Source organism: Primulina tabacum, chromosome 10 (genome assembly GCF_025594145.1).
Source record: "Primulina tabacum isolate GXHZ01 chromosome 10, ASM2559414v2, whole genome shotgun sequence".
In the NCBI taxonomy this organism is placed as follows: domain Eukaryota; kingdom Viridiplantae; phylum Streptophyta; class Magnoliopsida; order Lamiales; family Gesneriaceae; genus Primulina; species Primulina tabacum.
Genome location: NC_134559.1, coordinates 16,046,191 through 16,067,133, shown reverse-complemented (window position 1 = coordinate 16,067,133; position 20,943 = coordinate 16,046,191). Strand labels below are relative to the sequence as shown.

At 40.7% G+C, this 20,943-nt stretch overlaps 11 non-coding genes and 7 pseudogenes across 11 annotated transcripts; all 18 read right to left on the bottom strand.

Moving 5' to 3' along the window:
• Positions 1-324: 324 nt before the first annotated feature.
• On the bottom strand, positions 325-443 carry LOC142506474 (5S ribosomal RNA). The gene has a single exon (XR_012804766.1). It is a non-coding gene; the product is annotated as a 5S ribosomal RNA (ribosomal RNA).
• A 683-nt stretch (positions 444-1,126) lies between these two features.
• On the bottom strand, positions 1,127-1,246 carry LOC142512772 (5S ribosomal RNA; annotated as a pseudogene).
• A 428-nt stretch (positions 1,247-1,674) lies between these two features.
• On the bottom strand, positions 1,675-1,793 carry LOC142510719 (5S ribosomal RNA; annotated as a pseudogene).
• A 683-nt stretch (positions 1,794-2,476) lies between these two features.
• Positions 2,477-2,595, bottom strand: LOC142516806 (5S ribosomal RNA). Its single transcript, XR_012812580.1, has one exon. It is a non-coding gene; the product is annotated as a 5S ribosomal RNA (ribosomal RNA).
• A 685-nt stretch (positions 2,596-3,280) lies between these two features.
• LOC142510232 (5S ribosomal RNA) lies at positions 3,281-3,399 on the bottom strand. Its single transcript, XR_012808357.1, has one exon. It is a non-coding gene; the product is annotated as a 5S ribosomal RNA (ribosomal RNA).
• Positions 3,400-4,129: 730 nt separating this feature from the next.
• Positions 4,130-4,248, bottom strand: LOC142516312 (5S ribosomal RNA). Its single transcript, XR_012812114.1, has one exon. It is a non-coding gene; the product is annotated as a 5S ribosomal RNA (ribosomal RNA).
• Positions 4,249-4,938: 690 nt separating this feature from the next.
• Positions 4,939-5,057, bottom strand: LOC142513688 (5S ribosomal RNA). Its single transcript, XR_012809620.1, has one exon. It is a non-coding gene; the product is annotated as a 5S ribosomal RNA (ribosomal RNA).
• Positions 5,058-5,715: 658 nt separating this feature from the next.
• LOC142515657 (5S ribosomal RNA) lies at positions 5,716-5,834 on the bottom strand. The gene has a single exon (XR_012811491.1). It is a non-coding gene; the product is annotated as a 5S ribosomal RNA (ribosomal RNA).
• Positions 5,835-6,350: 516 nt separating this feature from the next.
• On the bottom strand, positions 6,351-6,469 carry LOC142512131 (5S ribosomal RNA; annotated as a pseudogene).
• A 685-nt stretch (positions 6,470-7,154) lies between these two features.
• On the bottom strand, positions 7,155-7,273 carry LOC142509383 (5S ribosomal RNA). Its single transcript, XR_012807560.1, has one exon. It is a non-coding gene; the product is annotated as a 5S ribosomal RNA (ribosomal RNA).
• A 692-nt stretch (positions 7,274-7,965) lies between these two features.
• Positions 7,966-8,084, bottom strand: LOC142510678 (5S ribosomal RNA; annotated as a pseudogene).
• Positions 8,085-8,765: 681 nt separating this feature from the next.
• Positions 8,766-8,884, bottom strand: LOC142511675 (5S ribosomal RNA; annotated as a pseudogene).
• A 679-nt stretch (positions 8,885-9,563) lies between these two features.
• Positions 9,564-9,682, bottom strand: LOC142511674 (5S ribosomal RNA; annotated as a pseudogene).
• Positions 9,683-10,756: 1,074 nt separating this feature from the next.
• Positions 10,757-10,875, bottom strand: LOC142507416 (5S ribosomal RNA). The gene has a single exon (XR_012805675.1). It is a non-coding gene; the product is annotated as a 5S ribosomal RNA (ribosomal RNA).
• A 672-nt stretch (positions 10,876-11,547) lies between these two features.
• On the bottom strand, positions 11,548-11,666 carry LOC142509655 (5S ribosomal RNA). The gene has a single exon (XR_012807819.1). It is a non-coding gene; the product is annotated as a 5S ribosomal RNA (ribosomal RNA).
• Positions 11,667-12,347: 681 nt separating this feature from the next.
• On the bottom strand, positions 12,348-12,466 carry LOC142511591 (5S ribosomal RNA; annotated as a pseudogene).
• Positions 12,467-13,150: 684 nt separating this feature from the next.
• LOC142514518 (5S ribosomal RNA) lies at positions 13,151-13,269 on the bottom strand. Its single transcript, XR_012810408.1, has one exon. It is a non-coding gene; the product is annotated as a 5S ribosomal RNA (ribosomal RNA).
• A 672-nt stretch (positions 13,270-13,941) lies between these two features.
• On the bottom strand, positions 13,942-14,060 carry LOC142506939 (5S ribosomal RNA). The gene has a single exon (XR_012805210.1). It is a non-coding gene; the product is annotated as a 5S ribosomal RNA (ribosomal RNA).
• Positions 14,061-20,943: the final 6,883 nt, after the last annotated feature.

Sequence of the window (20,943 nt, the reverse complement as noted above, 5' to 3'; positions counted from 1 at the left end):
GGATACGATAAAATGGAACCGAAATCGAATTTCGGACTTCCAAAGCGGATTTCTCGAGGAAACGGAAGCTTAACAGAAGCGGAAAATCGCAAATTAGATGATCTTAGAGAAGGAATTTGGCTAAAATCTCGTCAGCTCATTGCGGAGTAATGAATCTCGTTCGTTTGCCCGTTTACAATCAAATAAGGCTACAATTTAGTCCAAATCCGGCAGTGCCCGAGCTACGTTGATTTCACATGTCTTATCTGGTCCCGATCGAGATTCAGTTGATTTGAGCCGAAAATCTTCTGTCAACAAGTAATAAAAAATTTAAAAACACGAAAAGGGGTGCAACACGAGGACTTCCCAGGGGGTCACCCATCCTAGTACTGCTCTCGCCCAACCACGCTTAACTTCAGATGTCTGATGGGATCCGGTGCATTAGTGTTGGTTTGATCGCACCCGACATTGAGTGGGATGTTCATTCTTATATCCCTCGAGTACATGTGGAGCGGGCGGCGATGGACAACTCGCGGCACTGCTCTCGCCCAATCATAACCATGAAGTTAAGCGTTCTGGCACGATGGCAGAGCTAAGATGGGTGACCTCCCTGGGAAGTCCTCGTGTCGCGACCGTTTACGTAAATTATGGCTAAAACAGTCGAAATAATTGTTTTTAATGAGTTAACCGTCTCCGGAGTAATCTGCGTCATACCCTTCCGCACGGAACCGGCTCACGACAACAAAAATTGCTAAATGTTCTAAGAAAATAGAAAAAAATAAGAATAAGAAAATAGCGAATGTAAAGCTATTATTATCCCTGGGATACGATAAAATGGAACCGAAATCGAATTTCGGACTTCCAAAGCTGATTTCTCGAGGAAACAGAAGCTTAACAGAAGCGGAAAATCGCAAATTAGAGGGTCTTAAAGAAGGGATTCGGCTAAAATCTTGCCAGCTCATTGCGGAGTAATGAGTCTCGTTCGTTTGCCTTTTTACAATCAAATTAGGCTAAAATTTTGTCCAAATCCGGCAGTGCCCGAGCTACGTTGATTTAACATCTCTTATCCGGTCCCGATCGAGATTCAGATGATTTGATCCGAAAATCGTTTGTCAACAAGTAATAAAAAATAGAAAAACACGAAAAGGAGTGGCAACACAAGGACTTCCCAGGGGGTCACCCATCCTAGTACTGGTCTCGCCCAAGCACGCTTAACTTTGGAGTTCTGATGGGATCCGGTGAATTAGTAATCTGCATCATACCCTTCCGCACAGAACCGGCTCGCGAAAATAAAAATCGCTAAATGTTCCCAGAAAATAGAAATAAAATAAGAAGATGAAAATAGCGAATTTAAAGATGTTATTATGCCTGGGATACGATAAAATTAAGCCAGAATCGAATTTCGGACTTTCCAAGCGGATTTCTCAAGGAAACAGAAATTTAACAGAATCAAAAAATCGCAAATTAGAGGGTCTTAGAGAAGGAATTTGGCTAAAATCTCGCCAGCTCTTTGCGGAGTAATGAGTCTCGTTTGTTTGCCCGTTTACAATCAAATTAGCCTACAATTTTGTCCAAATCCGGCAGTGCTCGAGCTACGTTTATTTCATATGTCTTATCTTGTCCCGATCGAGATTCAGATGTTTTGAGCCGAAAATCGTCTGTCAACAATTATTCAAAAATAGAAAAACATGAAAAGGCATGCAACACGAGGACTTCCCAGAGGGTCACCCATCCTAATAGTTGTCTCGCCCAATCACGCATAACTTCGGAGTTCTGATGGGATTCGGTGCATTAGTGCTGGTATGATCGCACACGAAATTGAGTGGGATGTTTATTCTTATATCCGTCGAGTACGTGTGGCGCGGGCGGCGATGGACAAAACGCGGCACTGCTCTCGCCCAATCAGAACCATGAAGTTAAGTGTTCTGGCGCGATGGAAGAGCTAGGATGGGTGACCTCCCCAGGAAGACCTCGTGTCGCGACCGTTTACGTAAATTATAGCTAAAACAGTCGAAATAATTGTTTTTAATGAGTTAACCGTCTCCGGAGTAATCTACGTCATACTCTTCCGCACAGAACCGGCTCCAACAACAAAAATCGCTAAATGTTCCTAGAAAATAGGAAAAAAAATATGAAGAAGAAAATAGCGAATGTAAAGCTATTATTATGCCTGAGATACGATAAAATGGAACCGGAATCGAATTTCTGACTTCCTAAGCGGATTTCTCGAGGAAACGGAAGCTTAACAGAAGCGGAAAATCGCAAATTAGAGGGTCTTAGAGAAGGAATTCAGCTAAAATCTCGCCAGCTCATTGCGGAGTAATAAGTCTCGTTCATTTGCCCGTTTACAATCAAATTAGGCTACAATTTTGTCCAAATCCTGCAGTTCTCGAGCTATGTTGATTTCACATGTCTTATCTTGTCCTGATCGAGATTCAGATGTTCTTAGCCGAAAATCGTCCGTCAACAATTAATCAAAAATAGAAAAACACGAAAAGGGGTGCAACACGAGGACTTCCCTTGGGGTCACCCATCCTAGTACTGGTCTCGCCCAAGCACGCTTAACTTCGGATTTCTGATGGGATCCGGTGCATTAGTGCTGGTATGATCACAACAAACATTGAGTGGGATGTTTATTCTTATATCCCTCGAGTACGTGTGGCGCGGGCGGCGATGGACAACACGCGGCACTGCTTTCGCCCAATCAGAACCATGAAGTTAAGCGTTCTGGCGCGATGGCAGAGCTAGGATGGGTGACCTTCCTGGGAAGTCCTCGTGCCGCGACCGTTTACGTAAATTATAGCTTAAACAGTCGAAATAATTGTTTTTTAATGAGTTAACCATCTCCGGAGTAATCTGCGTCTTACCATTCCGCACAGAACCGGCTCACGTTTACAAAAATCGCTAAATATTCCCAGAAAATAGAAAAAATAATAAGAAGAAGAAAATAGCGAATGTAAGGCTATTATTATGCCTGGGATACGATAAAATGGAACCGAAATCGAATTTCGGACTTCCTAAGCGAATTTCTCGAGGAAACGGAAGCTTAACAGAAGTGGAAAATCGCAAATTAGAGGGTCTTAGAAAAGAAATTCAGCAAAAATCTCGCCAGCTAATTGCCGAGTAATGAGTCTCGTTCGTTTGCCCGTTTAATATCAAATTAGGCTACAATTTTGTCCAAATCCGGCAGTGCCCGAGCTACGTTGATTTCAAATGTCTTATCTGGTCCCGATCGAGATTCAGATGATTTGAGCCGAAAATCATCTCTCAACAAGTAATCAAAAATAGAAAAACACGAAAAGGGGTGCAACACGAGAACTTCCCAGGGGGTCACCAATCCTAGTACAGGTCTCGCCCAAACACGCTTAACTTCGGAGTTCTGATGGGATCCATTGAATTAGTGCTGGTATGATCGTACCCGACATTGAGTGGGATGTTTATTCTTATATCCCTCGAGTACGTGTGGAGCGGGCGGCGATGGACAAGACGCGGCACTGCTCTCGCACAATCGGAACCATGATGTTAAGCGTTCTGGCACGATGGCAGAGCGAGGATGGGTCACCTCCCTGGGACGTCCTCGTGTCGCAACCGTTTACGTAAATTATAGCTAAAAGAGTCGAAAAAATGGTTTTTATTGAGTTAACCATCTCCGGAGTAATCTACGTCATATCCTTCCGCACAAAACCGGCTCACGACAACAAAATCGCTAAATGTTCCCATAAAATAGAAAAAAATAAGAAGAAGAAAATAGCGAATGTAAAGCTATTATTAAGCCAGGAATACGATAAAATGTAACTGGAGTCGAATTTCGGACTTCCTAAACGGATTTCTCGAGGAAACGGAAGCTTAACAGAAGCGGAAAATTGCAAATTAGAGGGTCTTAGAGAAGGAATTCGGCTAAAATATCACCAGCTCATTGCAGAGTAATGAGTAGAGAAGGAATTCGGCTAAAATCTCACCAGCTCATTGTAGAGTAATGAGTTTCGTTCGTTTGTCCGTTTACAATCAAATTAGGCTACAATTTTGTCCAAATCCGGCAGTGCCAGAGCTACTTTGATTTCACATGTCTTATCTGATCCGATTGAGATTTTGAAGATTTGAGCCAAAAATCGTCCGTTACTAATTAATTAAAAATAGAAAAACACGAAAAATGGTGCAACACGAGGATTTCCCCGGGGGTCACCCATCCTAATACTGCCCTCGCCCAAGCACCCTTAGCTTCGGAGTTCTGATGGGATCCGATGCATTAGTGCTGGTATGATCGCACCCGACATTGAGTGGGATGTTTATTCTTATATATCCCTCGAGTACGTGTGGAGCGGATGATGATGGACAACACGCGGCACTGCTTTCGCCCAATCAGAACCATGAAGTTAAACGTTCTGGCGCGATGGCAGAGCTAGGATGGGTGACCTTATTGGGAAGTCCTCGTGTCGCGACCATTTACGTAAATTATGGCTAAAACAATCGAAAAAATTGTTTTTAATGAGTTAACCATCTCCGGAGTAATCTGCGTCATACCATTCCGCACAGAACCGGCTCACGTTTACAAAAATCGCTAAATATTCCCAGAAAATTGAAAAAAAAATAATAAGAAGAAAATAGCGAATGTAAAGCTATTATTATGCCTCGGATACGATAAAATGGAACCGAAATCGAATTTCGGACTTCCTAAGGGGATTTCTCGAGGAAACGGAAGCTTAACAGAAGCGGAAAATCGCAAATTAGTGGGTCTTAAAGAAGGAATTCGGCTAAAATCTCGCTAGCTCGATGCGGAGTAATGAGTCTCGTTCGTTTGCCCGTTTACAATCAAATTAAGATAAAATTTTGTCCAAATCCGGCAGTGCCCGAACTACGTTGATTTCACATGTCTTATCTGGTCCCGATCGAGAGAGATTCAGATGATTTGAGCCGAAAATCGTCTGTCAACAAGTAATCATAAATAGAAAAACACGAAAAGGGGTGCAACACGAGGACTTCCAAGGGGGTCACCCATCCTAGTACTGCTCTCGCCCAAGCATGCTTAACTTCGGAGTTCTGATGGGATCCGGTGCATTAGTACTGGTATGATCGCACCCGAAATTGAGTGGGATGTTTATTCTTATATCCATCGAGAACGTGTGGAGCGGCGGAGATGGAGAACACGCGGCACTGCTCTCGCCTAATCAGAACCATGAAGTTAAGCGTTCTGGCGCGATGGCAGAGCTAGGATGGGTGACCTCCCTGGGAAGTCCTCGTGTCGCGACCGTTTACTTAAATTATGGATAAAACAATCGAAATAATTGTTTTTAATGAGTTAACCGTCTCCGGAGTAATCTGCGTCATACCCTTCCCCACAGAACCCTCAAGACAACAAAAATCGCTAATTGTTCCCAGTAAATAGAAAAAAATTTAAGTAGAAAAAAATTGCGAATGTAAAGCTATTATTATGCCTGGGATACGATAAAATGGAACCGGAATCGAATTTAGAACTTCCTCTCGAGGAAACAGAAGCGGAAAATCGCAAATTAGAGGGTCTTAGAGAAAGAATTCGTCTAATACTCGCCACCTCGTTGCGGAGTATTGAGTCTCGTTCGTTTGCCCGTTTACAATCAAATTAGGCTACAATTTTTCCAAATCCGGCAGTGCCCGAGCGACGTTGATTTCACATGTCTTATCTGGTCCCAATCGAGATTCAGATGATTTGAGCCGAAAATCGTCTGTCAACAAGTAATCAAAAATAGAAAAACACGAAAAGAGGTGCAACACGAGGACTTCCCAGGGGGTGACCCTTCCTGGTACTGGTCTCACCCAAGCACGCTTAACTTCGGAGTTCTGATGGGATCCGGTGCATTAGTGCTGGTATGATCGCACCCGACATTGAGTGGTATGTTTATTCTTATATCCCTCGAGTACGTGTGGAGCGGGCGGCGATGGACAACACGCGGCACCGCTCTCGCCAAATCGGAACCATGAATTTAAGCGTTCTGGCGCGATGGCAGAGCTAGGATGGTTGACCTCTCTGGGATGTCCTCCTGTCGCGACCGTTTACGTAAATTATAGCTAAAACAGTCGAAATAATTATTTTTAATGAGTTAACGGTCCCCGGAGTAATCTGCGTCAAGAGAAACAGAAGCTTAACAGTAGCTAAAAATCGCAAATTAGATGGTCTTAGAGAAGGAATTCGGCTAAAATCTCGCCATCTCATTGCGGAGTAATGAGTGTCGTTCATTTGGCCGTTTACAATCAAATTAGCCTACAATTTTGTCCAAATCCGGCAGTGCCCGAGCTACGTTTATTTCACATGTCTTATCTGGTCCCGATCGAGATTCAGAAGATTTGAGCCGAAAATCGTCTGTCAACAAATAATCAAAAATAGAAAAACACGAAAAGGGGTGCTACACGAGGACTTCCCATGGGGTCACCCATCCTAGTACTGGTCTCAACCAATGACGCTTAACATCAGAGTTCTGATGGGATCCGGTGCATTAGTGCTGGTATGATCGCTCCTTACATTGAGTGGGATGTTTATTCTTATATCCCCCGAGTACGTGTGGCGCGAGCGGCAATGGACAACACGCGGCACTGCTCTTGCACAATCAGAACCATGAAATTACGCGTTCTGTCGCAATGGCAGAGCTAGTATGGGTGACCTCCCTCGGAAGTCCTTCTGTCGCGATCGTTTACGTAAATTATAGCTAAAACAGTAGAAATAATTGTTTTTAATGAGTTAACCGTCTCGGGAGTAATCTGCGTCATACCCTTCCGCACAGAACCGGCTCACGACAACAAAAATCGCTAAATGTTCCCATAAAATAGAAAAAAAAAATATGAAGAAGAAAATAGTGAATGTAAAGCTAATATTATGCCTCGGATACGATAAAATGGAACCGGAATCTAATTTCGGACTTCCTAAGCGGATTTCTCGAGAAAACAGAAGCTTAACAGAAGAGGAAAATCGCAAATTAGAGGATCTTAGAGAAGGAATTCGGCTAAAATCTCGCCAGCTATTTGTGGAATAATGAGTCTCGTTCGTTTGCCCGTTTACAATCAAATTAGGCTACAATTTTGTCCGAATCCGGCAGTGCCCGAGCTATGTTGATTTCACATGTCTTATCTGGTCCCGATCGTTATTCAGATGATTTGAGCCGAAAATCGTCAGTCAACAAGTAATCAAAAATAGAAAAACACGAAAAGGGGTGCAACACGAGGACTTCCCACGGGGTCACCTATCCTAGTACTGTTCTCGCCCAAGCACGATTATCTTCGGAGTTCTGATGGGATTCGGTGCATTTGTGCTGGTATGATCGTACCCGACATTGAGTGGGATGTTTATTCTTATATCCCTAGAGTACGTGGTGCGCGAGCGGCCATGGACAACACGCGGCACTGCTCTCGCCCAATCAGAACCATTAATTTAAGCATTCTGGTGCGATGGCAGAGCTAGGATGGGTGACCTCCCTGAAAAGTCCTCGTGTCGTGACATTTTACGTAAATTATATCTAAAACAGTCGAAATAATTGTTTTTAATTGTTTTTAATGAGTTAACTATCTCCAGAGTAATCTGCGTCATACCCTTCCGCATAGAACCGTCTCACGACAACAAAAATCGCTAAATGTTCCTAGAAAATAGAAAAAAAATAATAAGAAAAAAATAGCGAATGTAAGTCTATTATTATGCTTTGGATACGATAAAATATAACCGGAATCGAATTTCGGACATCCTAAACGGATTTCTCAAGGAAACGGAAACTTAACAAAAGCGGAAAATCGCAAATTAGAGGGTCTTAGAGAAGGAATTCGGCTAAAATCTCGCCAGCTCATTGCGGAGTAAGAGACTCGTTCGTTTGCCCGTTTACAATCAAATTACCCTACAATTTTGTCCAAATCCGGCAGTGCCTGAGCTATGTTGATTTCACATGTCTTATCTGGTCCCGATCGAGATTCAGATGATTTGAGCCAAAAATCGTCTGTCAACAAGTAATCAAAAATAGAAAAACACGAAAATCGGTGCAACCCGAGGAATTTCCAGGGGGTCGCCCATCCTAGTACTGGTCTCGTCCAAGCACGCTTAACTTCGGAGTTCTGATGGGATCCGATGCATTAGTGCTGGCATGATCGCTCCCGAAATTGAGTGGGGTGTTTATTCTTATATCCCTCGAGTACGTGTGGAGCGGGCGGCGATGGACAACACGCGGCACTGCTCTTACCCAATCAGAACCATGAAGTTAAGCATTCTGGCGCGATGACAGAGCTAGGATGGGTGACCTCCCCTGGAAGTCCTCGTGTCGCGAACGTTTACGTAAATTATGGCTATAACAGTCGAAATAATTGTTTTTAATGAGTTAACCATCTCCGGAGTGATCTGCGTCATACCCTTCCGCACAGAACCGGCTCACGACAACAAAAATCGCTAAATGTTCCCAGAAATAGAAAAAAAATAAAAAGAAGAAAATAGCGAATGTAAAGTTATTATTATGCCTCGAATACGATAAAATGGAACCGGAATCGAATTTCGGACTTCCTAAGCGGATTTCTCGAGGAAACGGAAGTTTAACAGAAGCGGAAAATCGCAAATTAGAGGGTCTTAGGGAAGGAATTCGGCTAAAATCTCGCCAGCTCATTGCGGAGTAAGAGTCTTGTTCGTTTGCCCGTTTACAATCAAATTAGCCTAAAATTTTGTCCAAATCCGGCAGTACCCGAGCTACGTTGATTTCACATGTCTTATCTGGTCCCGATCGAGATTCAGATGATTTGAGCCAAAAATCTTTTGTCAACAAGTAATCAAAAATAGAAAAACACGAAAAGAGGTGCAACACGAGGACTTCCCAGGGTGTCGCCCATCCTAGTACTGGTCTCGCCAAAGCACGCTTAACTTTGGAGTTCTGATGGGATCCGGTGCAATACTGCTGGTATGTTCGCATCCGACATTGTGTGGGATGTTTATTCTTATATCCCTCGAGTACGTGTGGCGCGGGCGGCGATGGACAACACGCGGAACTGCTTTCGCCCAATCAGAACCATGAATTTAAGCGTTCTGACGCGATGACAGAGCTAGGATGGGTGACCTCCCTTGGAAGTCCTTGTGTCGCGACCGTTTACATAATTATAGCTAAAACAGTCGAAATAATTATTTTTAATGACTTAAACGCCTCCGGAGTCATCTACGTCATGCCCTTATGCACCGAACCGGGTCACGACAACAAAATCGCTAAATGTTCACAGAAAATAGAAAAAAAATAAAAAGAAGAAAATAGCGAATGTAAAGCTATTATTATGCCTCGAATACGATAAAATGGAACCGGAATCGAATTTCGGACTTCCTAAGCGGATTTATCGAGGAAACGGAAGTTTAACAGAAGCGGAAAATCGCAAATTAGAGGGTCTTAGGGAAGGAATTCGGCTAAAATCTCGCCAGCTCATTGCGGAGTAAGAGTCTTGTTCGTTTGCCCGTTTACAATCAAATTAGCCTAAAATTTTGTCCAAATCCGGCAGTACCCGAGCTACTTGATTTCACATGTCTTATCTGGTCATGATCGAGATTCAGATGATTTGAGCCAAAAATCTTTTGTCAACAAGTAATCAAAAATAGAAAAACACGGAAAGAGGTGCAACACGAGGACTTCCCAGGGTGTCGCCCATCCTAGTACTGGTCTCGCCAAAGCACGCTTAACTTTGGAGTTCTGATGGGATCCGGTGCAATACTGCTGGTATGTTCGCATCCGACATTGTGTGGGATGTTTATTCTTATATCCCTCGAGTACGTGTGGCGCGGGCGGCGATAGACAACACGCGGCACTGCTTTCGCCCAATCAGAACCATGAATTTAAGCGTTCTGACGCGATGACAGAGCTAGGATGGGTGACCTCCCTTGGAAGTCCTTGTGTCGCGACCGTTTACATAATTATAGCTAAAACAGTCGAAATAATTATTTTTAATGACTTAAACGCCTCCGGAGTCATCTGCGTCATGCCCTTATGCACCGAACCGGCTCACGACAACCAAATCGCTAAATGTTCACAGAAAATAGAAAAAAATAAGAAGAAGAAAATAGCGAATGTAAAGCTATTATTATGCCCGGGATACGATAAAATGGAACCGGAATCGAATTTCGGACTTTCCTTAACGGATTTCTCGAGGAAACAGAAGCTTAACAGAAGCGGAAAATCGCAAATTAGAGTGTCTTAGTAAAAGAATTCGGCTAAAATCTCGCCAGCTCATCGTGAAGTAATGAGTCTCGTTCGTAATGGGTGACCTTTCTTGGAAGTCCTCGTGCCGTGACCGTTTACGTAAATTATGGATAAAACAGTCAAAATAATTGTTTTTAATGAGTTAACCGTCACCGCAGTAATATGCGTCATACCCTTCCGCACAGAACCGGCTCATGACGACAAAAATCGCTAAATGTTCCCAAAAAATAGAAAAAAAAAATAAGAAGAAGAAAATAGCGAATGTAAAGCTATTATTATGCCTGGGATACGATAAAATGGAACCAGAATCGAATTTAGAACTTCCTAAGCGGATTTCTTGAGGAAACGGAAGCTTATTAGAAGCGAAAAATCACAAATTAGAGAGTCTTAGAGAAGGAATTCGGCTAAAATCTCGCCAGCTCATTGCGGAGTAATGAGTCTCGTTCGTTTGCCCGTTTACAATCCAATTAGCCTACAATTTTGTCCAAATCATTCAGTGTCCGAGCTACGTTGTTGTCACATGTCTTAACTAGTCCTAATCGAGATTCAGATGATTTGAGCCGAAAATAGTCTGTCAACTAGTAATCAAAAATAGAAAAACACGAAAAGGGGTGCAACACGAGAACTTCCAAGGGGGTCACCCATCCTAGTACTGCTCTCGCCCAAGCACGCTTAACTTCGGAGTTCTGATGGGATCCGGTGCATTAGTGCTGGTATGATCGCACCCGACATTGAGTGGGATGTTTATTCTTATATCCCTCGAGTACGTGTGGAGCTGGCGGCGATGGACAACACGCGGCACTGCTCTCGCCCAATCAGAACCATGAATTTAAGCATTCTGGCGCGATGACAGAGCTAGGATGGGTGACCTACCTTGGAAGTCCTTGTGTCGCGATCGTTTACATAATTATAGCTAAAACAGTCGAAATAATTGTTTTTAATGAGTTAACCGTCTCCGGAGTCATCCGCGTCATACCCTTCTGCACCGAACCGGCTCACGACAACAAAAATCGCTAAATGTTCACAGAAAATAGAAAAAAAATAAGAAGAAGAAAATAGCGAATGTAAAGCTATTATTATACATGGGATACGATAAAATGGAACCGGAATCGAATTTCGGAATTCCTAAACGGATTTCTCGAGGCAACCGAAGCTTAACAGAAATGGAAAATCGCAAATTAGAGTGTCTTAGGGAAAGAATTCGGCTAAAATCTCGCCAGCTCATTGCGGAGTAATTAGTCTCGTTCGTTTGCCCGTTTACAATCAAATTAGCCTGCAATTTTGTCCAAATCCGGCAGTGTCCGAGATACGTTGTTTTCACATGTCTTATCTGGTCCCGATCGAGATTCAGATGATTTGAGCCGAAAATCGTCTGTCAACAAGTAATCAAAAATAGAAAGGGGTGCAACACGAGGACTTCCAAGGGGGTCACCCATCCTAGTACTGCTCTTGACCAAGCACGCTTAACTTCGGAGTTTTGATAGGATCCGGTGCATAAGTGCAGGTATGATCACACACGACATTGAGTGGGATGTTTATTTTTATATCCCTCGAGTACGTGTGGAGCGGGCGGTGATGGAAAACACGCGGCTCTACTCTCGCCTAATCAGAACCATGAAGTTAAGCGTTCTGGCGCGATGGTAGAGCGAGGATGGGTGACCTCCCTGGGAGCCCACGTGTCACGACCGTTTACGTAAATTATGGCTAAAACAATCGAAATAATTGTTTTTAATGAGTTAACCGTCTCCGGAGTAATTTGCGTTATACCATTCTGCACAGAACCGGCTCACGACAAAAAAAATTGCTAAATGTTCCCAGAATAGAGAAAAAAAATAAGAAGAAGAAAATAGTGAATGTAAAGCTATTATTATGTGTGAGATACAATAAAATGGAACCGAAATCGAATTTCGAACTTTCTAAGCGGATTTCTCGAGGAAACGAAAGCTTAACAGAAGCGGAAAATCGCAAATTAGAGGGTCCTAGAGAAGGAATTCGCCTAAATCTCGCCAGCTTCTTGTGGAGTAATGAGTCTCGTTCGTTTGCCAGTTTACAATCAAATTAGGCTACAATTTTGTCCAAATCCGGCAGTGCTTGAGCTACGTTGATTTCACATGTCTTATCTAATCCTGATCGAGATTCAGATTATTTGAGCCGAAAATCGTCTGTCAACAAGGAATCAAAAATAGAAAAACACGAAAAGGGGTGTAACACGAGGACTTCCCAGGGGTTCACCCATCATAGTACTGCACTCGCCCAAGCATGCTTAACTTAGGAGTTCAGATAGGAACCGGTGCATAAGTGCAGGTATGATCGCACCCAATATTGAGTGGGATGTTTATTCTTATATCCCTCGAGTACGTGCGGAGTGGGCGGCGATGGACAACACGCGGCACTGCTCTCGCCCAATCAGAACCATGAAGTTAAGCGTTCTGGCGCGATGGCAGAGCTAGGATGGGTGACCTTTCTTGGAAGTCCTCGTGCCGTGACCGTTTACGTAAATTATGGATAAAACAGTCAAAATAATTGTTTTTAATGAGTTAACCGTCACCGCAGTAATATGCGTCATACCCTTCCGCACAGAACCGGCTCACGACGACAAAAATTGCTAAATGTTCCCAAAAAATAGAAAAAAAAAATAAGAAGAAGAAAATAGTGAATGTAAAGCTATTATTATGCCTGGGATACGATAAAATGGAACCAGAATCGAATTTAGAACTTCCTAAGCGGATTTTTGAGGAAACGGAAGCTTATTAGAAGCAGAAAATCACAAATTAGAGAGTCTTAGAGAAGGAATTCGGCTAAAATCTCGCCAGCTCATTGCGGAGTAATGAGTCTCGTTCGTTTGACCGTTAACAATCAAATTAGGCTACAATTTTGTCCAAATCCGGCAGTGTCCGAGCTACGTTGATTTCACATTTCTTATCTGGTCTCGATCAAGATTCAGATGATTTGAGCCGAAAATCGTCTGTCAACAAGTAATCAAAAATAGAAAAACACGAAAAAGGGTGCAACATAAGAACTTCCCAGGGGGTCACCCATCCTAGTACTGCTCTCATCCAAGCACGCTTAACTTCGGAGTTCTGATGGGATTCGGTGCATTAGTGCTGGTATGATCGCACCCGACATTGAGTGGGATGTTTATTCTTATATCCCTCGAGTACGTGTGGAGCTGGCGGCGATGGACAACACGCGGCACTGCTCTCGCCCAATCAGAACCATGAATTTAAGCGTTCTGGCGCGATGACAGAGCTAGGATGGGTGACCTCCCTTGGAAGTCCTTGTGTCGCGACCGTTTACATAATTATAGCTAAAACAGTCGAAATAATTGTTTTTAATGAGTTAACCGTCTCCGAAGTCATCTGCGTCATACCCTTCTGCACCGAACCGGCTCACGACAACAAAAATCGCTAAATGTTCACAGAAAATAGAAAAAAAATAAGAAGAAGAAAATAGCGAATGTAAAGCTATTATTATACATGGGATACGATAAAATGGAACCGGAATCGAATTTCGGACTTCCTAAATGGATTTCGCGAGGCAACCGAAGCTTAACAGAAACGGAAAATCGCAAATTAGAGTGTCTTAGGGAAAGAATTCGGCTAAAATCTCGCCAGCTCATTGCGGAGTAATGAGTCTCGTTCGTTTGCCCGTTTACAATCAAATTAGCCTGCAATTTTGTCTAAATCCGGCAGTGTCCGAGCTACGTTGTTTTCACATGTCTTATCTGGTCACGATCGAGATTCAGATGATTTGAGCCGAAAATCGTCTGTCAACAAGTAATCAAAAATAGAAAGGGGTGCAACACGTGGACTTCCAAGGGGGTCACCCATCCTAGTACTGCTCTTGACCAAGCACGCTTAACTTCGGAGTTTTGATGGGATCCGGTGCATAAGTGCAGGTATGATCACACCCGACATTGAGTGGGATGTTTATTCTTATATCCCTCGAGTAAGTGTGGAGCGGACGGTGATGGAAAACACGCGGCTCTACTCTCGCCTAATCAGAACCATGAAGTTAAGCGTTTTGGCGCGATGGCAGAGCGAGGATGGGTAACCTCCCTGGCAGCCCACGTGTCGCGACCGTTTACGTAAATTATGGCTAAAACAATCGAAATAATTGTTTTTAATGAGTTAACCGTCTCCGGAGTAATTTGCGTTATACCATTCTGCACAGAACCGGCTCACGACAAAAAAAATTGCTAAATGTTCCCAGAAAAGAGAAAAAAAAATAAGAAGAAGAAAATAGTGAATGTAAAGCTATTATTATGCGTGAGATACAATAAAATGGAACCGAAATAGAATTTCGAACTTCCTAAGCGGATTTCTCGAGGAAACGAAAGCTTAACAAAAGCGGAAAATCGCAAATTATAGGGTCCTAGAGAAGGAATTCGGCTAAAATCTCGCCAGCTTCTTGTGGAGTAATGAGTCTCGTTCGTTTGCCCGTTTACAATCAAATTAGGCTACAATTTTGTCCAAATCCGGTAGTGCTTGAGCTACGTTGATTTCACATGTCTTATCTAATCCTAATCGAGATTCAGATTATTTAAGCCGAAAATCTTCTGTCAACAAGTAATCAAAAATAGAAAAACACGTAAAGGGGCACCCGACATTGAGTGGGATTTTTATTCTTATATCCCTCGAGTACGTGTGGAGCAGGCGGCGATGGACAACACGCGGCACTGCTCTCGCCCAATCAGAACCATGAAGTTAAGCGTTTTGGCGCGATGGCAGAGCTAGGATGGGTGACCTCCCTGGTATGTCCTCGTGTCACGATCGTATACGTAAATTATGGATAAAGCAGTTGAAATAATTGTTTTTAACGAGTTAACCATCTCCGGAGTAATATGCGTCATACCCTTCCGCACGAAACCTGCTCAAGACAACAAAAATCGCTAAATGTTCCTAGAAAATAGAAAAAAATAAGAAGAAGCAAATAGCGAATGTAAAGCTATTATTATGCCTGAATACGACAAAATGGAACCGGAGTCGAATTTCGGACTTCCTAAGCGGATTTTTCGAGGAAACGGAAGCTTAACAGAAGCGGAAAATCGCAAATTAGAGGGTCTTAGAGAAGGAATTCGGCTAAAATCTCGCCAGCTCATTGCGGAGTAATGAGTCACGTTCGTTTGCCCGTTTCAATCAAATTAGGTTTCAATTTTGTCCAAATCTGGCAGTGTCCGAGCTACGTTGCTTTCACATGTCTTATCTGGTCCTGATCGAGATTCAGATGATTTGAGTCGAAAATAGTCTGTCAACAAGTAATCAAAAATAGAAAAACACGGAAAGGGGTGCAACACGCACTGTAACGTCTCACTCATTTTTAAAATTCCACTGGACATTTTTTTTAAATAAAAGCTCGCATTTTCGAAATAACATTTAAAATAATCGTAATAATTTGACAGTAAAAAAATAACCAAACTCATCTACAATCATACGAAAACATAAACTAATAAAAATCTTAAAATCATCAACGTGTGAAAATATTCATTTCCTCCCAATCTCATAAATCGTAATGCGGAAAACATGTGGTCCTCGGGTCGTGTCATCGCACCAGGCTTGCCTACTCAGAGTTCGGCACCTATAGTCTCCTCAACATTTAGCTTACCTGCATCACACACGCCTAGTGAGTCTAAAGAATCTACACACCTATACCAGGAATAACAAGTACATATACATAGCACACAGCAGTGAAAAATATCATACTCAACATATCTTTCATGAACTTAAAAGCATAACATAAACGTGTATTGTAAAATCATAATGCCAACATACCTTTCATAAACTTTAAAACATGATATAAACATGTCGTATCAAATCATATCGTATTAAATCATGTCATCATAAACTTAAACATTTTCTTTTTGACTGAATTCAGTTTATTAGTTGTGACTTTCGTATCAGCTCTATCTTATCAGCTCTATCGATGGATCCATCTATAAAACCGTGGTACCCGGCGGCGGGGACATCAGCGACAGCATTACCCGTCCACTGAGCCTTGGCCTCAGCTCATCATATCTCATATCATGTCAATGGAAATACGATCGTCGGGCTCCCTCTGGGGCCTTCTCCCGTAAACGGGCTCCCTCTAGGGCCTTTTCCCTCACGATATCTCCAATCCTATCATCGTATACATATACATCGTCAGTCACAACCAACTCCCATCCTTCAAAAACATCATGATATTCACCACTTAATAAAAACATGCATATACGTAATTTTTCCTTTAAACCAAGCATGCAACGTATATTTTCATAAAATATTAAAAATCGTGATCATGATGCATAAAACTTTAAAATATAGTAAATTTGTGCTCATGGCGCTGCCAGGACCAACATCTAACCCCGGGTGCAAAATGACCATTTTGCCCCTAGAAACCCAAAAATTACCATTTTGCCCTTAGACGTATGACATTTTCTTAATTCCATTGATTCTAACATGTCCCAAATAATTATTTAAGCCTACAAAAATTTTCCCATATTTTTATTTGGCTTAAATCGATGAATTTTAAATTAATTTTTAAACATAACATATTAACGCGCTTTAATCCCGAATTAAACCAAACCTTAGCATAAAATTCCCAAATTAAAAACTTAGACTTCTTATAATAATTTGACTTTAAATATAATTTTTCATAATTTAATTAAGCTTAAATCTAGCGTTTCAATTAATTCTGTACTTAACGTTTCGTGTTGCGACTAAATCCCGGATAAATCCAAAACTCATTATTTTGATCCAAAGCTTACCAAATTCCTTAAAATATCCCAAAACATATTTAAAAGCATCCCTAGACGTAAACTCGAGCCCATTTTATAACTTAACCGAATTGTTTTAAAACTTGGACCGGTGTCCCGGTTTTAAGCCGAATCGACTCGAAACTTAACCGTATTTTTCCCAACTTTTTACCACACCTAATAAACACTTAAAAGGCCTTATAAACATCCAGACCCGTCGCTTAAACCATTCGATCAGGCCTTACAAGATGCTGGAAATCAGCCTCTTCCCCTTTCGCCTACCCTACTACACTACCTCCCTATTCTCGCGTCTTAGCCCAACACCGATGGAACCAGGCACGTCTCAGCCTTTCCTAGACCACCATAGGGCTCCCCTGAACCTACTGCACCCACGCCATCAGCCTCATGCATCAGGCATAGATCACCCTATCGCTACACTCCCCACAACACCAATCGAACCCAACTCGTCCAACTCTTCCCTTGCGGCTTCTAGGACAAGACCAGCAGCGTTCGTGCATTTCCAGACCATGGTTCAGACCCACCAGAGTCTATTCAAGGTCTAGAGTCGCCCTTGCACCACCAGACTTCACCTACCCATCTAGACAAAGAAAACGAGAAACCCCAAGCCGCTACACATCTCGGCCTTCACTCCAAACCTACCGAACCTTACACCAGCCTCATGACTCCACTAACCTGCTCTAAACAGTCCCTTAGCATCAACAAAATGGCAGCCTCCTTGCACAATTCAAGAAAATGTGAGACTTGAAACAAAAAGAATGCAATAAACACAAGAAAATCAAAGATCTTCCATAGACAAGCTTGGATCGAAACTTTTCATGCATGAACACCAAACTCAGTATATAAAACGTGTATGATGCAGAAGAATGATATAGAGCGTGCCTGGTGAAAATATTTCGCAAGAAAACCGAAGAACGAGCGTCGGGAATCAAGTCGGAGAATTTTTTTACGCCTTGAATGGAAATGGCCGTGCTTTCAGCTGCTGGGATTTCTATGAAAATGTTGAGATGGGATTGAGGGTGTCGGCTGATTGGGGAGGGTAATGTTAGGTGTAGTGGGTCCTTAGGGATTTATTATGTAGTTAATTAAAACATAATAGGCCATAAGTTGTTAATTAAAGATTTAAAAAGGATTTTAAGCCCAAAAAGCTTAAAAGTAGTCTCATTAAGTCCAAACACACTCCCGAAAAATATTTCGTGGTGTAAAGTTTTTGAAAATATATAGCCGAACCCTCAAAAAATCCCCCGATTCGATAAAATTTGCTTACCGGGTAAAAATAAAATTCTGCGGATAAAAATACCAAATAAATCTCAATTCTTGAAAAATACCTTTAAAACATCTTATATTAATTAATAGAACTTAATCGTGTAATAAAAATAATTTTCTTGAAAATTCTCCGGTCTCTGATCCTCGTTCGAGAGCGAAATGCAACTTAAAAACCTTAATGCATGAACTTATAAAATGTATGGAATAAATTCTACCATGCATGAATTATGCATAAAATGCATAAAAATAATTAAACACAATTTAATAAAATAAAAATACATTTTATGCTTTAAAAGAATTTAATGAAATACCAAAGAATTTAATAATTTTCATGCATGTGGTTTACGTGGACTTTCCGATTTTCGGGACGTTACAATCTTCCCCTCTTAAATTGAATTTCGTCCGCGAAATTCGCTTATCCTTGATAATCCCAAAGTTTAGACTCTTAATTCTAGAATCTCAATATTCCACGTTTCCGCTGTGCTACTGTAATAAAATAATAAATCTTATGATGTACTTATGTCATCTCAATCCTAATTATTTTGCCTATTGAAATCCTTATTTGCGAATTGCAACCTAGAACGACTTATTGCGACTTAGTTCTATTCTACTCATGCCTCAAATTCCGACTTTTCTCAAACTTCCCAATATTAGAAATGGCAGTTCGAATTTTATTGCGTCTTACTTTTCTTATACTATACCCGTAATGTTCATCAACTTATTACATTATCATTTATGCAACTTAAGAAATCTTAACACCAAGATTTTACTGATCGACTTATATCTTCGGTGATACACTTAAAAGTTAAACCTTATCTCAAACCCATAATGATATTCGCCTAAGATCCTTGAATCGAATCTTTATCTTATAGCACCAAACTTACGTAACTTAATTATTTACAAGTACATCCCAAATATTAAATTGTTGCAAATCTTTAAATTCGAGTAGCGTTAATCCATAAAACTATCGAACTTCTACCTAATTAATAAAACACTTCTATCATCAATCACATGCTTAAACTATTTTCTTCCCAATTACAATTTAGTTGAGGCTTAAGGCCCTTGGACTTTCCTCGTTGAAATGAATGTTGCATTCTTATGTATTCTCAATGCTTCATACATACTAGCGTATAAAACTTATTAAGTCATCCCATGGGAGCCTTAGACTAACTCTAATAAATCAACTTCACTTATACTCCATAGAGTTCTAGAATCCCCATATCAAGCTTTTTAGATTTCTCACTCTATAAAAATCTTAATATTCATTAATTGATAACTTATGTTGAACACAACTAATTCTTTTTTATTATTATTATTATTATTTTTTCACCCAAAATTTCCGTATGAACACGTATTCCATAAACTTAAAATTCAAGCTTACACGACCCAAATAGTATTAGATAACATAATTCCAACACACATATTCACTTATTCTCAAGTTTCTTAATAACTTACCAAAAATTCCTCAAGACGAGGTGTCTACCTCAATTCTTACATGCATCTATCGAGTAACCTAACCATCAAACATACCCAACTTTCTAGAAAAATTTAAATTCCAACAAAGATATAATTTTAACTCTTAAGATCATGATTAAAACTTATGCTACATCAAACCTTAAGTCTTCAAAAATAAGTTAACTTAATGTCTAATCTTGTAACTTGACTAAATGATCACTTTACCTTAAATTGTTATCACTCTAAATTCTTAATTTTTTTCCATTGTCTTATTCCATTAACATTTAGATTTTCAAGCCCAATATTGAATCATCCTACAATGCCCTTGATTGTCATTCCTTATTACATTATAACCCAGATTTTAACCAAGTTCTAATTATCTCTTCAAGCTCAAATCACCGAAAAGTCTTATCATTTAAACCATTCAATTCTCAATTACTGCTAAACAAATCCCTAAATTTCTTAAAAATTTCAAAATTAGTTCTTACTTTCCTCGAATATTATCCGAATTTGTTCTTAATCTCGAGAATCCAAAAATTACCCATAAGTTCTTGGCGTTCCTAATCCCATTTTATAGGTTTCTCGTAACATAAAATTCAATAATCTTAACTTTATTAGACCCAAGATCAATTATCATAACCTCGAAAATTACTGATTTTACCCAAGTGTTCCTCAAAAGTTCGAATTTTAATCCTCAAAATTTCAAAATTTACAATTTGGTCCTTAAAATTGTCAAAGATTACAATTTTGGCTTTATAACCCCTCGAAATTTGCATTTTTTTTCCATAAAATTTTCGACTTGGCCTCATTAAACCTTAAAATTCTCAAAACTAAAAATTTAATCCCAAAGTTTGGTAAATTCGAAATAGTCCCTTAGAATTTTATTGTTGCACTCAGGTCCTCAATTATTGGTTATTACAATTAGGTCCTTTAAATTTTCAATCAATTCAATTAAATCCTTAGGTCCCATTAGGTAGAGCATGCATCCTAAATAAATTCTACGTTTTTATACTTACAAAGATCGTCGTAGTTTTCTAATCATTAATTCTCGTATGGATTCATCAAAAATTAATTCAACTAGCAACCACGAACTATCAACAAGTCCCAAAAGCATTCATAACTTTCAAGATTAACTTATTACCCCCAAAGAGTAGAACATCAGTACTTCTAACCTAAAAATCGGTATAATCAAATCATTATCCACTTCTCCTAAAGACCAATATTCGAATTCTTAGACACGTCCAATTCCAAACGTAACCAACATGCAATTTAATCTAGTTTTTAAAACAGTAAATCCTTAAATCATAAAAGCAGTTAAACATATAC